Source organism: Chionomys nivalis, chromosome X (assembly GCF_950005125.1).
Source record: "Chionomys nivalis chromosome X, mChiNiv1.1, whole genome shotgun sequence".
NCBI lineage: Eukaryota > Metazoa > Chordata > Mammalia > Rodentia > Cricetidae > Chionomys > Chionomys nivalis.
The window spans coordinates 44,268,356-44,282,651 of NC_080112.1; the positions used below are offsets into that span (position 1 = coordinate 44,268,356).

Consider the following 14,296-nt stretch of genomic DNA (forward strand, 5'->3'; position numbering starts at 1 on the left):
GTCTTCCACTATGTCATGTAGCTTAAGCTCAATTTTAGATGATAGTCCCAGAGGTAGATGATGGAAAAATGGCTCTCAAGTTAATATATACTCCGCATTCCCCTTTTTAAAGTGACTTTTCTGTAATGTCTCCAAGTGTGGGAAAGGAATACATGTTAGTCCTACGCTATTTTTAAAGACTTAGGATTTGACAGTGGGTTTCAATAGAAAGCAAGTGAAATGATCTCTCTCTCTCCCCCTCTCTCCATCATAAAATATTTCCCTGTCACTCATGCTTACAGAGAGAGAGAGAGAGAGAGAGAGAGAGAGAGAGAGAGAGAGAGTTACTGCAGAGAGAGTTCCATCAGCTCTACATGTGATAGCACTCCTAGAACTTCACACCATTCATGGAAAACTGAGCAGTTGTACTTAGTGATGGATACAAGCTATTAGGCCTCTTGTGAAAGGTGAACTTCAAGAACAGAGGTATGTTGTTTCTGATGACAGGATGATGCGTCACCTGAATTCTGGGCTCTATCTTCCTTACTTTGGAAGTCTCATAAACTCTCTACACTCAAACATTATTCATGATGTTGTCCTTCTTGAAATATTTCTAGAACTGCATATTTCAGGCTGGCTGTAAAGGAACACATGAGTAAATAGCCAAGCACACAGTGGAGCTAAGGCGATGGCTCAGGACATGAAACACTTGCTACACAAGCAAGAGGTGTCAAGTTCAGATCTTCACAACAGACTGAAAAAGCAGGGCGGTTATGGTTGCAGCCTGCAATCTGAGCACTGAGGAGGAAAAGGCAGGAAATACTCCTGACAAGTTGACTACCTAGAATAGCTAGAATTGGACACCTCCAGGTTCAGTAAGAGCTCTATTTCAACAATTACAGGGGAAAGCAATAGACAAAGATGCTCACTGTCCATTTTGAACCTCTGTATGAACTCATACATCCATGCATACATACCCACACACATGTATGTGACCCACACACATCCAAATATGCATGCACTAATTCACATTACACATACACACATTTAAAATATAAAAGTAAAATAATTTTTAAAAGTCAGGCAGTGGTGGTGTACACCTTTAATTTCAGCACTCGGTAGGCAGAAGCAGACAGATCTCTGAGTTTTAGGCCAGCTTGATTTACACAGTGAGTTCCAGGACAGCAAGGGCTACACAGAAAAACCCTGGTGTCAAAAAACAAACAAAACAAAACAAACAAAAATTTTTTTAAGAATATAATATAGTACCTGAACATAAGCTCAATAAAAAATTCATTTAAAATAGTTCCTTTTTTAAAAAAAGAAAGAAACCTTGATGCTGTTCTTTCATAAGAGTGAAAACACATACATTTCTAATCTCATGCTCTTCTTGATTTTTCCCATATATTAAATCCTTCTCACTACCTTGGGGGACCACAACCTTCAGGTTCCTAAGAACACCTTCACATTACTTCAGTGGACTAAAGCTTCCAGTGTTTGATACTTGACTCTTAAGCAATTTGCACAGAACAGACACACACTACACACTACATACACACACACACACACACACTACATATGAAGATCCAAAGCTGTTAGAAAATATCTGTTCTTCCTGACAATGTTCTGTACCTTATCATGTCACATGAAGTCTTCCTCTGTGGTTAAATATGACTGGAACCCACATCTGCCTTTTTTTCTGGTTTGACAAGATTACAAGTAAACATGCAAGGAAAAAGAGAAAGCGGTGTGTATGCCACTGGATGGTTCTCACTTTATTGATTCATTTTATCGCATTATAGTTAGCTAGTTCTATAAATGCTGCCAAGTTTACCAGACCAAAAGCATTACTCTTTCAGAAAAACTATATTGACCCTGTTTTTTCCTATTGTTCTGTTCTTTGCCAATTTAACACATGTATATAATACATTATGATTATTCTTCTCCCCAGCTTTGTTTATGTCCCTCTCACCCTGTATTGCTTCCCTCCCTCTTTCCTAAATAACTACTTCCCAGATTTGTGGGGTTTTGTTTTGTGACCCACTGAATTTAACCGAGGTCATCTGTTTGCCCATGAGTTTGGACTTATTCACTGGAACATATTGGGCTTATGGGTGATAGACAACTAAAGCAATGACTCCCCCTCTCCCAGAATCTATCAGTGGTCAATAATTCAGCAGGGAGAGGCAGTCTCCTGGGGCCCTCCCCATCTACTGGCTGAATTTTCAGTGCAACCTGCTGAACAGAAACAGATGGTGTGTGATGTGCCTAATTAGATAACGAGGACAGAATCTTACTCCCTCAACAAAGCTGTCTTTGGATGAGGCGTGCTACACAGCACGTACACCAGCCATAAAAATGAGTCTGCCAAGCAGGGCATCCCCCTTGATATCATCAATCAAATCAGTTCTCATTCCCTTCCCTTGTCTCTCCTCTGCCCCTGGGCTACATCTTCCTGTTTTTATACACATTGACAAATATGAACAAAGATGGAAAGATGCCAGTAGTTAGTCACTAACTCTTAAGTCAATATAAGAATACCTGGAAATTTGAAAACTTTCCCAAGTGAGCATGCTTCTACTGCCAATAAATTTTCAGGGCTTGGGGTGTAACATGCATTTTTTGTACATAGGTAAGAAGGTTAATACTGAGTGACCACACCAAGACATCAAACCAACTCTTAAGTTCCCTGCATCTCTCTGCATAAAAACATACCAGAAGTGCTGCCTGGGGATTATCAATGCTATGTGTAATCCTTATGCTGCCAGACTGTCCTGCGTCACACAACCCCTTCCCAAAATACAAAGACTCCCAAAAGTTCAGGCACATATAGAAGCTTATCTATTTTTCTATACTAACAAGTCGGTACTGATAATTAGAGGGTAAAACATTTGTCACAGCAACTTTATAGACTGTAGTATTTGGTTCCTTTATTCTGCATCATTATGGACTTTCTAGAAATAAAAAGGGATGCATTGTGGGCCACAAGTCCTTTCATCTTCACTCTACTGTGATGGTAAGAGAAACGTCAATAATGCAGTAAATCACCCACAAGAACTTCATTAACTTCGGGTAAGTGGTATCTGTGACTAGCCAACAGAAGCTGGCTTTAATGGTTTGAATGAGAATGGCCCCATAGGCTAATATGTTTAAGTATTTGGTCTCCAGTTGGGGGTACTGTTTGGGAAGAATTGGGAGGTGTGGCCTTGTTGGAGGAGGCGCATCACTGGAAACGGATTTTGAGGTTTCATTAACTTCCTTAGTTGTAGCTCTTTTTATGGGTGGGGGATGTCTAATTTGGTCTTTGTGTTACCTATTATTAACAAATCTTTTCCTCTCCAAGTTCTGCTCATTGCTCAGATGGAGCACAAAGAAGGTAGGTACAAGTTAGCCATCCTCTTAATCTTAGACTCCCAGAACACTCACTGTTCAGCATAAATGGTACTCAGGTAAGTGGCATCTGTGATTGGCCAACAGAAGCTGGTTGTAATGGCTTGAATGAGAATGGCCACATAGTCTCATATTAAGTACTTGGTCCCCAGTTGGTGGTACAGTTGGGGAAGGATTAGGAGGTAGTGTGTCCCTGGAGGTGAACTTTGAGATTTCAAAAGATCATTTCATTGCCAGTTACACATCTCATCCTTATTGTTCAAGACTCATGCTTGCAGATCAAGATGTGAGTTTTCAGCTACTACTTCAGTGTCATGCCTTGTCACCTGCTGCCATACTCCCCACAATGACTGTCATGGACTCCAATCTTCTGAAACTGTTAGCCCCCAATAAACTTTTTCATGGTGTCTTATCACAGCAATAGAAAAGTAACTAAGACAGGGACTGTTGCTTTCTTTACCTGTAGTATTTACAGATGCCTTGAAGCCCTACCTTCCCCATCAGTGCATTCTCCTCTCAAACACAATCTCCAAGATGAGTACCCAGATTAGCTCTGTTTCCCTGGATAGTACAATCAACTATGATCAGGGTTTCATTGTACCAAATGATAAAAATGTGTTGCAATTCATGCCCAAAGATAAGGTTTGAACTTATTTTGTCCTGTCTTTTGCGATTGCCATTGGTATTTCAAGGAAGATAAAGTCACAGTACTGTGTAACTGTTAAAGCCCATAAATCTGAATGTACATGAACAAAAGAATGATTTAGTAAAACTGAGATTCAACACAGCCTGTTCCCATCAAAATCAAGTAATATCATAGATGTAGAGACTCCCTAACTACAAGGGCTTTCCAGACTGGGGTCTGGGCAAGAGGAAGACAAAGAAAGCATTAGTGTTTTGTGTCACGGCCCCTTCATCCAGCAAGGAAGACGCGCAACACCGGAGCTCTTCTTGCTAAGCAGTTTATTTCAGGACTTTATTCACAGCAATCTTTTCCCTTCTCTTTCTCTCCCTCTCTCTCCGGGCAAAACCTCTCCCAGCCCTTAAGTAGGCCTGGGCCGCCAACCCCAGATTGCCAGGTGGGCATTGCTCATAGGTCCACGCATATGCAAGCAGCTGACAATCATTGCGTGATAATAGCATATGTCAGGCTTTAGCCATAGGAGTTGATTATCACAGAGAGCACTCGCTTTCGGGATCGCGGAGGGTGGGAGCCAGCACCATCAGGTGTGACTCCACACAGCTCTCTACATTGCCATCAGGTGTGGCTTCACGCAGCTCGCTACAGTTTTGGTCAGGGGTCTCTTGAGTAACAGGACTGATAGAATGAACACATATTACATGGGGATTTACTATACTGGCTTACACCATTTTGATAGGAAATTCAAATATGCTGAAGGTGCTACAAACTTACTGATTGCTCAGTCCACAAATCTAGATGTCTTATCAGTTCCAGTTTGGTACTGAAGGACTGGAAGAGACTCTTGGTCTTGGTCCATGCTGAAAAACAAAGGAAGCTAAGGTTCAATGACAATAAAGAACAGCACCATCAGCAGCAAAAATAAAGCATATATGTCTTCCAGAAGCGAGAGAAGGTAGACTTAAAAAGTAACAGCTTTTGCAGCTAGAGAGATAGTTCAGCAGCTAAGGGCACTTGTTGCCCTTGCAGAGGACCCAGATTTGTTCCCAGAAATCATATGGCAGCTCATAACCATTAATTAGTAGCTCCAGTTCCAAGGAATTGAGACACCCTTTTCTGGCCTCTTAAAGCTCCAAGAAGGCACATGGTACACAGATATACATGCAAGAAAATCATTCATACACATAAAAATTAATCTTTTAAAAGTAACAACAGTTTTTCCCTTGAATGTTCTTCTATCGACACACATACACACCACCACCTCCACAAAAAAAAAAAAAAAAAAATTGCCAACTGTAAGGGAAGATTTTTCTCCTCTGTTATCCCTTCAAGGAAACACCTTCACTGTCCATCCAGAAGCATGTCTTATACTTGATTCCAGATCCAGTCAAGTTGACAACCAAGGTTAACCACCATAATCAGGAACTCTGGCCAACTCAGAAACAAATGAACCCTAAATCACAGATTTGGACCATGAAACTCAACTGTGAAAAAGGAAAGAGAAGTTCATGCCAGTTTTACTATTTTACCTCACACTGCAAAAAATTACAACCATGGTGATCCATGAGAACTCAGTTACCACCCTTGCCTTGTCTGTCACGGAAGTAGGCATGGCACAATTTCACATCACAACAACAGGAAACATGGAGAGAAAGGAGCATGATGCCATATGATACTTTAATTGTAATACCAGTTATTTGTTGTGTGTATGGTACATGTATGTTTGCACACATGTGTGTTTACATGCACTCATGTACAAAGGGCCAAGCAGAAATTCAAGGATCTTCTTCTATTACTCTTCACCTGATTACCTTGAGGCCAAGTCTCTCAGAGAACTTGGAGCTTGACTATGGGGGACAGGAGCATTAAGCCAGTGGCCAGTGACCCTTGGCTATCCTTATCTCTGTGGTAATCCCACCAACACCCAGTACTCAGGTTATCTCAGCACACAGCTATGCACAGCTTTTATATGAATACTGGTTCAGGTCTCCATGCTTCCACATCTCTCCAGTACCCTAAATGTCCTACATTATTACTAGTAATTTTCAATAGTCTCTTAGTATGCCTAACTTATAAATAATATTAACAAAGGCTTGTGAGCATAAAAACAGTGTATATACATATGGTTTTATGTTATGCATAATTTCAGTTACATAAACATAAAGAAGTTATTAGATACAAAAGCAAGACTAAAAGAATTTCATTCCACAAACTCCTGGAACAGACCCAGTAAGGTTTCCTTCAGGACAGAGTCCTCATAAAGCAAGAAGAGTCCCAGTTGACTAGGACAGCAAGAAGAAAAACAAAGATGAGGCAGCCCAGTAAAATCATAATCTTGTTAACTCTACACAGAAATAACCAAGCAGAACAATTTATGTCATTAACATGCCATTTGGAGCACAGCTTTTTCTTAAAGCTCAGAAAAAAATAATTTTATGTAAAATGAACAATAAGATGATGTGATTCGAATGTATTACACAAATAGGCAGAATAAAGCAGAGTAACACCCCATGGACAAGAAAAAGTATTCCAGAAAATGTATTCTTATTACACACTTGAAAATTGCATTTTCATGTCAAACAGAACAAAAGGGCATCAATGGCATGTATCATGGAAATAGAGCACAACTCAGATACTAAAAAACTCAGAAATCTTATGACAAAATGCATTAAAATAAGAAAAGGTAATTTCAAAAGTAAAGAATAAACTAGAAAAATACAAAGCAATATACTAACCATAAGTAGAAAAATAAATTTCAGGAGTTTAACATTTTTCTATTTTATTTTATACATATGAGTGCTTTGCCTGTTATATGTCTATGTGTCACATACATGCCTGGTACTCAAGATGGCCAGAAACCTGTGCTGGATCCCCAGGAACTGGAGTTACAGATAGTTGTGAGCTGCCACATGGGTGCTGGGAACCAAGTCCAGGTCCTCCAGAAGAGCAATTGATGCTCTGAACAACTGAGCATTCTCTGTGGCCCATAGAATTTTAATTTTTCAAATGTAAAAACATAAATAGATCAGAAGAGAAATGCATATATATTTAAATAAGGAAATAAGCTGTGAATAGTGGAAAGAAGTCCCTGAAAACTCAGCACCTGAGTGGTTAAGACAAGAGGATCAAGAATTCAAGGTCTCCCAGGGATACATGGAGACCCTGGATCCTATACATACACCCAGGCAAATACCACACAACAGGAAAATAAATAAATCTTTAAAAGAAACTTCAGCTCCCCCTCCACCCATGATGTCTTAGAGACAAAGACTACCCAGCAGCAATGACAACCCTTGGCATCAAAGACTATGTTCATGAGACCTGATTTCTCAGGGAAGGATGCCAAGTGAAAAAATGGCCAGTGTCGAACATGGAGCATAAAATGTACAAGATGGCCTCTAAGATCTTGTCACAGCACGCATTTATCAAGCCATCAAGGAATTTGTGTGTGGAAAGGACTGACGAACCAATATAAAGAGGTTTCCAGTGACCACACACAGGAAAAACTGGCTGTCAACCATATAAACAGCACTAGATAAGTCTTGTGTGTATAAAACCAGAAGTTCATGACTAATTGTCATAGTTTCTTTAGTTCCTTTTTTTGAGAATCATCTTGAAATCTGGAAAACATGGATTCTTTTTACTCATTACTGGGTTTCACGTAATCACAGACATGTGCATCTACACGCACATATGATATCACTGCTGATACATGGTGGAGTTAGAATTGAGTTGAATTCCAGACCAAAAGCAGGTGCTGGCGCACGCCTTTAATCCCAGCACTCGGGAGGCAGAGGCAGGTGGATCTCTGGGAGTTCAAGGCCAGCCTGGTCTACAAGAGCTAGTTCCGGGACGGGCACCAAAGCTACAGAGAAACCCTGTCTCGAAAAAAACCAAAAAAAAAAAAAAAAAAAAAAAGCAGGTAAACAAAGTAAAAGAGCCAAGTTTTCATCCTGCTTTTTCTGTTTTTTTTTAACTACCTGGCAACAATAAGAGGTGAGTCTTTAAAGATTATTACAACTAATAAATGAAACACAATGACAGGATGGGTTCAGAGATTCATTCCCCCAGTCAAAGGCAGAACCACTGGGAAGAGACAAAAGATCAGAGGTTGGTGACTAAATTGCTTGCCTTGCAAGCATAAAGGCCTGAGTTCAGATCCGTGGCACTCATGTACATGGTGGCATTTTCCTGCACTTCAGAACTAGAGGAGGGGTAGAATGGCTGATCCTTGGGGCTCCTTGAAAGAACAATAGTGAACTTCATATAAAAAAGCAAAAAGCCCAGAATAATCAAAACAATCCTGTACAATAAAGGAACTTCTGGAGACATCACAATCCCTGATTTCAAATTCTACTACAGAGCTACAGTACTGAAAACAGCCTGGTATTGGCATAAAAACAGACAGGAGGACTAATGGAACTGAATCAAAGACCCAGATAGTAGTCCACACACCTTTGAACACTTGATTTTTGACAACAAAGAAAAAAATAGAAAATAGAAAAAAGAAAGCATATTTAACAAGTGGTGCTGGCATAATTGGATATCAACATGTAGAAGAATGAAAATAGATCCATATCTATCACCATACATAAAACTCAGGTCCAAATGGATTAAAAACCTCAACATAAAACCAACTACACTGAACTTCATAGAAGAGAAAGTGGGAAATACACTTGAATGCAATGGCACAGGAGACCACTTCTTAAATATAACACCAGTAGCACAGACACTGAGAGCAACAATTAATAAATGGGACCTCCTGAAACTGAAAAGCTTCTGTAAAGCAAAGGACATGGTCAACAAGACAAAAAAGGCATAACCCACTAAATAAATATCCAACCTTACTGTGCATGGTGTGTCTATCCATCTCAGTCTTCACCCACATTGCAGCTCCCTGCCTAGGGCCCACTGACCCTCATGACTCACAGACCACTTGGGGACTCCCTGACTGGGACTCACTGCCCCTCATGGCCTGCATGCACGACTAGGGAAATGGCAGCACCTTTTAATTTTTACCATTACAGAACGTAGAAAAAGACAAGATTTCCTGAGTAAAGTAGGAACGTGTGTATCATGGGAAAGGGTAGAAGGGGAGGAAGGAGGAAGAGAAGGGAGCAGAGAAAAATATAAAACTCAATTTAAAAAAAATAATAAAAATGTGCAAATTGAAAGATACAGAAAAACGAGGACACATAGCTTTGCATGCCCTTGGATCTTTCCCAGTAACTTCCAGAAGATTCCTTTCAACAAGAGGGACATTAATTATTTTAATTGATATGTGGGTGCTAACATCTTACAGTTCCAGATGCTACCATTGAAAAATCTTTGTAATGCCATAGGCAAGGACATACCTCTAAACATAAGAAAACTCATGTTCATTGGAAAGCCGGTTTCATAGATTCCTCCATGTCAATGAACACTCTGTGTGTGTTCTTGTGGGTGTATGTTGCAAGGTACCTGCATATGTGTGCTTGTAGAGACCATAGTTTGGAACTTGTCTTCCTCAATGACTCTTCATCTTATTTTTTCAGAGTCTCTTACAGAACCTAGAGCTCACTGACTGAGCTAGGATAGTGAGTTCTAGGGATCTACTTTTCTTTGTCCTACCCTGAAATATCCCATTCCTATTCTGAACAGATGTGCCAAGATTTTATGTGAGTGCTAGGGACCTAAATGTATGTCCTTGTGTTTTCAGGACAAACCCTTTATCAACTGAGTTGTCTTCCCAACCTAAATGACCTTCAGGACCGCGAGGGTGCACCCACACACTGAGACAATGGGGATATTCTATTGGGAACTCACCAAGGCCAGCTGGCCCGGGTCTGAAAAAGCATGGGATAAAACCGGACTCGCTGAACATAGCGGACAATGAGGACTACTGAGAACTCAAGAACAATGGCAATGGGTTTTGGATCCTACTGCACATACTGGCTTGGTGGGAGCCTAGGCAGTTTGGATACTCACCTTAATAGACCTGGATGGAGGTGGGGGGTCCTTGGACTTCCCACAGGACAGAGAACCCTGATTGCTCTTCGGGCTGATGAGGGAGTGGGACTTGATTGGGGGAGGGGGAGGGAAATGGGAGGCGGTGGCGAGGGGGAGGCAGAAATCTTTAATAAATAAATAAATTTAAAAAAAAAGAAAATCAAAATTTTGCCAATCCGTTTATACTTATAGTCTCAACTGGTAATGACAGTGTGTTGGGGTTATATCCATCCTAAATTTAAGTTTCAGCCTAAACATGAATCTCACATCAGATCCAATTTAAGAATGTCCCTTTATGTCAAAAATATAAATTGTATTTTAATGCATTTATTCATAGTCAAAAAGGCAAACATGCACTGGTGATTCATTTAAAAATGCATTCAACCCAGGTACCTTCAATTATGTGTTGTAGCTACTTAGTATTGCACTAAGTTAGGCTTGCTTCTGCCCAAAGTCCAAATAAAAAAAAATAAAGTTGGAACTTCTATATACTTTCATGATTATAGACGGAAAAACTTTACCATCTGGGGAATTTTCCTCTCCTATTCCCTAACTCTTTAATCATCTTCCAAATAAACAAGTGTGATTGATTAGAAGTGAACAACAGATTGTACCCTATTTGGGGACTCAAAGGCAACCACCTCCCATGAGCATAAGCCTAGGGTTGACTAGAAGGCATACATTTATGGAAAGCCAAAATATAATGAACTTCATGACTCTCATAAGGTAGAAAACTGACCCATTTTTACCTCGATATCAGTATACACTTGAGTTGCTTCTTAAGGAGGGGAAATTAAATTATATTTGTCAGTCATCCTTGATCATTGTCTGGAAACTATTTGAGACACAGTAAAATCTCAGCAAATTCTACCTTATGTTCAGTAAATGCTGATAAGCTTAAGCCAAAAACAATAAAAACTGCACCGGGGGCTGGCATTCAGCCATCCTGCCAGTTAAGTTGGTTGATCTGTTTTGTTAGATAGATTGGATGATGTTATTTTTCTTATGTCATATTTCTGGAATAAAATTTCAAACATGATTGTGTATATTATTTTAGTGAGTATAAAACTAATCTGGAACTGGAGTGATGCCTCAGTGGTTAAGAGCACTTCTACAGGACCTGGGTTCTGTTCCCAGTATCCAGATGATGGCTCATAATAGTCCATAACTCCAGTTCCAGAAAAACTGATGCCTGTTCTGATTTCAGTAGGCACCTTGCACTCATACAATATACATACATATATACATACACATACATACACACATATATGCATACATACAAACAATGCATAAGTCCATAAATAAAATGCATAATCAAATGCATGACATAAAGAAACCGAAAGATCTTAGATAAAGATATCTGCAATCTAGGAGATACCTTACCTTTATCTTAGATAAAGATAGATAGATAGATAGATAGATAGATAGATAGATAGATAGATAGATAGATATAGAGAGATGATAGATGTTTCATTTCAGACAGATATAGTAGTGAATGTCTGTCATCCTAGCACTAATGGAGATTAGATCATGAGGATCCTGAGCTACATAGTGCAACACTGTCTCAAAAAAAATGAAAGAAGGTAAAGAAAAAGTGGAAGGAAGGATGGGGGAGAAAAGAAGGGAAGTAATGAAGGGTAGAAAAAAGGAAGAAAGGAAAGAAGAAAGAAAACACACAAAATGTTTCCAAATAGCATTTTTTAAATTCTTAAGTCTCTTCTCGTTATAATGTTAATTTAAAATACTTTATCCATGAATTATTTTATGTGTCTAGGTATATAATATATTGTTGTCACCAAAAGCTATGGCAGAAATCGAAACTTTCATTCATCATAAATACAAACTGAAAATCAGTTTTACTAACATACAATTCATAAGACAAGTCTTCCCACAGGTCCTAGTTAGGGTGAAAATTGCTCTTATAAAACACCATGACCAAAACCAACTTGGAGAGGAAAGGGTTTATTTGTTTTACACTTCCACATCATAGTTCACTGCTGGAGGTAGTGAACACAGGAAGCAAAAAGGCCAAGAGCCTGGAGGCAGGAACTGAAACAGAAGCCATGAGGAGCCTATCACAATGCTCTACCTGCTTTTTATAGCACTGGAGGGGGGCATCAGCCCAGGGGTGAGACTGCCCACAGTAAGCTGGACACACCCACATCAATCATTAATCAAGAAAATGCACTACAGACTTGACTATTGGCAACTGTTACAGAAACATTTTCTCAACTGAATCTCTCTTTCCAGTGACTCTCTCTGGTTTATGTTAAGCTGACATAAAACTAGCCCATAAAACTAGTATACTATGGCAGGCCAATCAGTAGATATTCTCCTCTTCGGCAATTTGAACCTGAGACTCAAGAGATACCCTGCCTTCTCACATACTTAAACACACATATCTGAAAAGACTTCCATTGTAAAATGAAGACCTGTATTTTCAACATGAATAGAACTTAATTAAGCAAGGCAAAAACATCTTGCTGGCAACTGTGCTGACAAGCCTCGGTAAGCAAAACCACTTTCTCCTAAGCAAAATGGCCATATAAAATAATCAAGTATGGTAGAGCTTTCTTAGTGACAACCCATAGGTTGGAGACTGTGAACTCTGCTGTCTAGGTAAGTTTTGACAGTACTGTCTTTTAGCTTGCATTTCCCAGTCACACTGATTTTTTTCCCCTCTGCCTGTCTCCTTTTCAAATGTTAAGGGACTTGATCTTCAGACGCTGTTTGGATTGCTGATGAAGAGTATGAATATTTAGAAAGCTTTCCTCTGAAAGAGTTCTCAGCGTGTGGTATTGCCAAGTACAGACCCAAAGCCCTTCAATATTTATGCTCCTTCTATCTACACTCCTTAACAGAGAACTGTAATACCTGAATGATCCGAACCATCTGCTTCGTTGCATTCTTCAAAATGAGCTGGTGCTGGAATTTTACAAGCACTTTCTCTTATCTCTTGTTGCCAAGGAAACCGCTTTTCTTTTTTTGGTGGTGGTGGAGGGGTACCTATAATTCAAGCATCTCTCCAGCACCAAGGCACAACCTTCCTTCTTCCCCCACTTCTTCAAATAAAATAAGCATCTCTCCCAGGGAAGTCTCCTTCTCGGTCATGCTGGGCACTCGGTCCCCAAGGACATTAGAAAGAGCCCAGGTCACTGAAAATGCAGCGACGAATGCTTGTGCTGAGCCTTTCCCCTACGCAAAACGAAGGAGGCTGGGAAGCTCGAATTGCCCAGCAAAATGATTGCTCACTTGCTGGAGTTTATGAGGTGTTATTTTGTCATTTGTGCACATAAGACTCTGGAGAAATGAAAAGATTCATTCTGTACCCTCGCCCCATCCAATTGGAAGTTATTTTACCAAAAGGACCCCTTGCGTGATAAACACAAAATAAAAAATAATTGTGCTCGGCTCCGTGTTGCTTTCTAACTGAAAACATAAAAGAGAATCACCAAGCAATGTGGGAAACTACCCACGGTGTTTATACCCTCAGGGTCTTGAAAGCATTAGTCTGCTAAGGAGGCAGCCCACATCCTACCATGGGCGAGAACACGCCGAAAGAGCTATTGAAATGCATCATTTATGTGTCATGAGTTTGTTTACTTGGGAACAGGCTAAGTGCCAGCGGCACAGCTTGTACTAGGAAGGTGGTTGTGCCCGGAACAACAGAAGATGGCAGTGAACAAAAAAAAAAAAAAAAAAAAAAAAAAAAGGCATTCTGTCTTTAAAGACACCGGAATAACATGTGACATTTGCAGAAGTCATTTACACATCTCCTCATTTTCTTGTTCCCAGAGTAGCTGTGAGGGTAAAAATTGTTTTAATTTCTCCCCCACATAATCTCTGAAACAGAAACCTTTACACACAGGTAAGCAAGAGAAACCTTTTATGGGTTTTTTTTGTTGTTGTATTTTGGGGGTTTTTTGTTTGCTTGGTTGGCTGGTTAGGTTTTTGTTTTGTTTGTTTTATTTTTTGAGTGAGGGAGAGAAAAGGGTGGGGGTCTAATGCATCTCAGACTGACTTTGTTGTAACAAACAACAAGCTTGAATGGAACTGCTGGTCCTCCTGCTTCCCCCTCCTCAGTGTGGGCTTGCACCAGTGTGTCTGCACTTCCCCTTCCTCAGTGTGGGCTTGCACCAACATGTCTGCACTTCCACCTCCTCAGTGTGAGCTTGCACCAGTGTGCAAGACCTAGTCCAAGACCCTATTTAATATGCGTGACTCTACAGTTCATAACATTTGCAATCATAAACAAGACTGAAGGAAAACAGAAATATGATGGATGAGTTAGAAGAAATG

General features: G+C 40.0%; 1 long non-coding RNA gene across 2 annotated transcripts in view; it reads right to left on the reverse strand.

Moving 5' to 3' along the window:
* Positions 1-13,038, reverse strand: part of LOC130868300 (uncharacterized) — a 41,456-nt gene extending 28,418 nt beyond the window's left edge. Inside the window, exons 1-2 of one of the 2 annotated variants that reach the window (XR_009056513.1) lie at positions 12,872-13,038; positions 4,784-4,869 (exon numbers count right to left, since the gene is read on the reverse strand). This is a non-coding gene — a long non-coding RNA (uncharacterized LOC130868300). The remainder of the gene's footprint in view (positions 1-4,783; positions 4,870-12,871) is intronic. The other variant, XR_009056514.1, reaches the window with a different exon arrangement.
* Between the last annotated feature and the right edge of the window lie 1,258 nt (positions 13,039-14,296).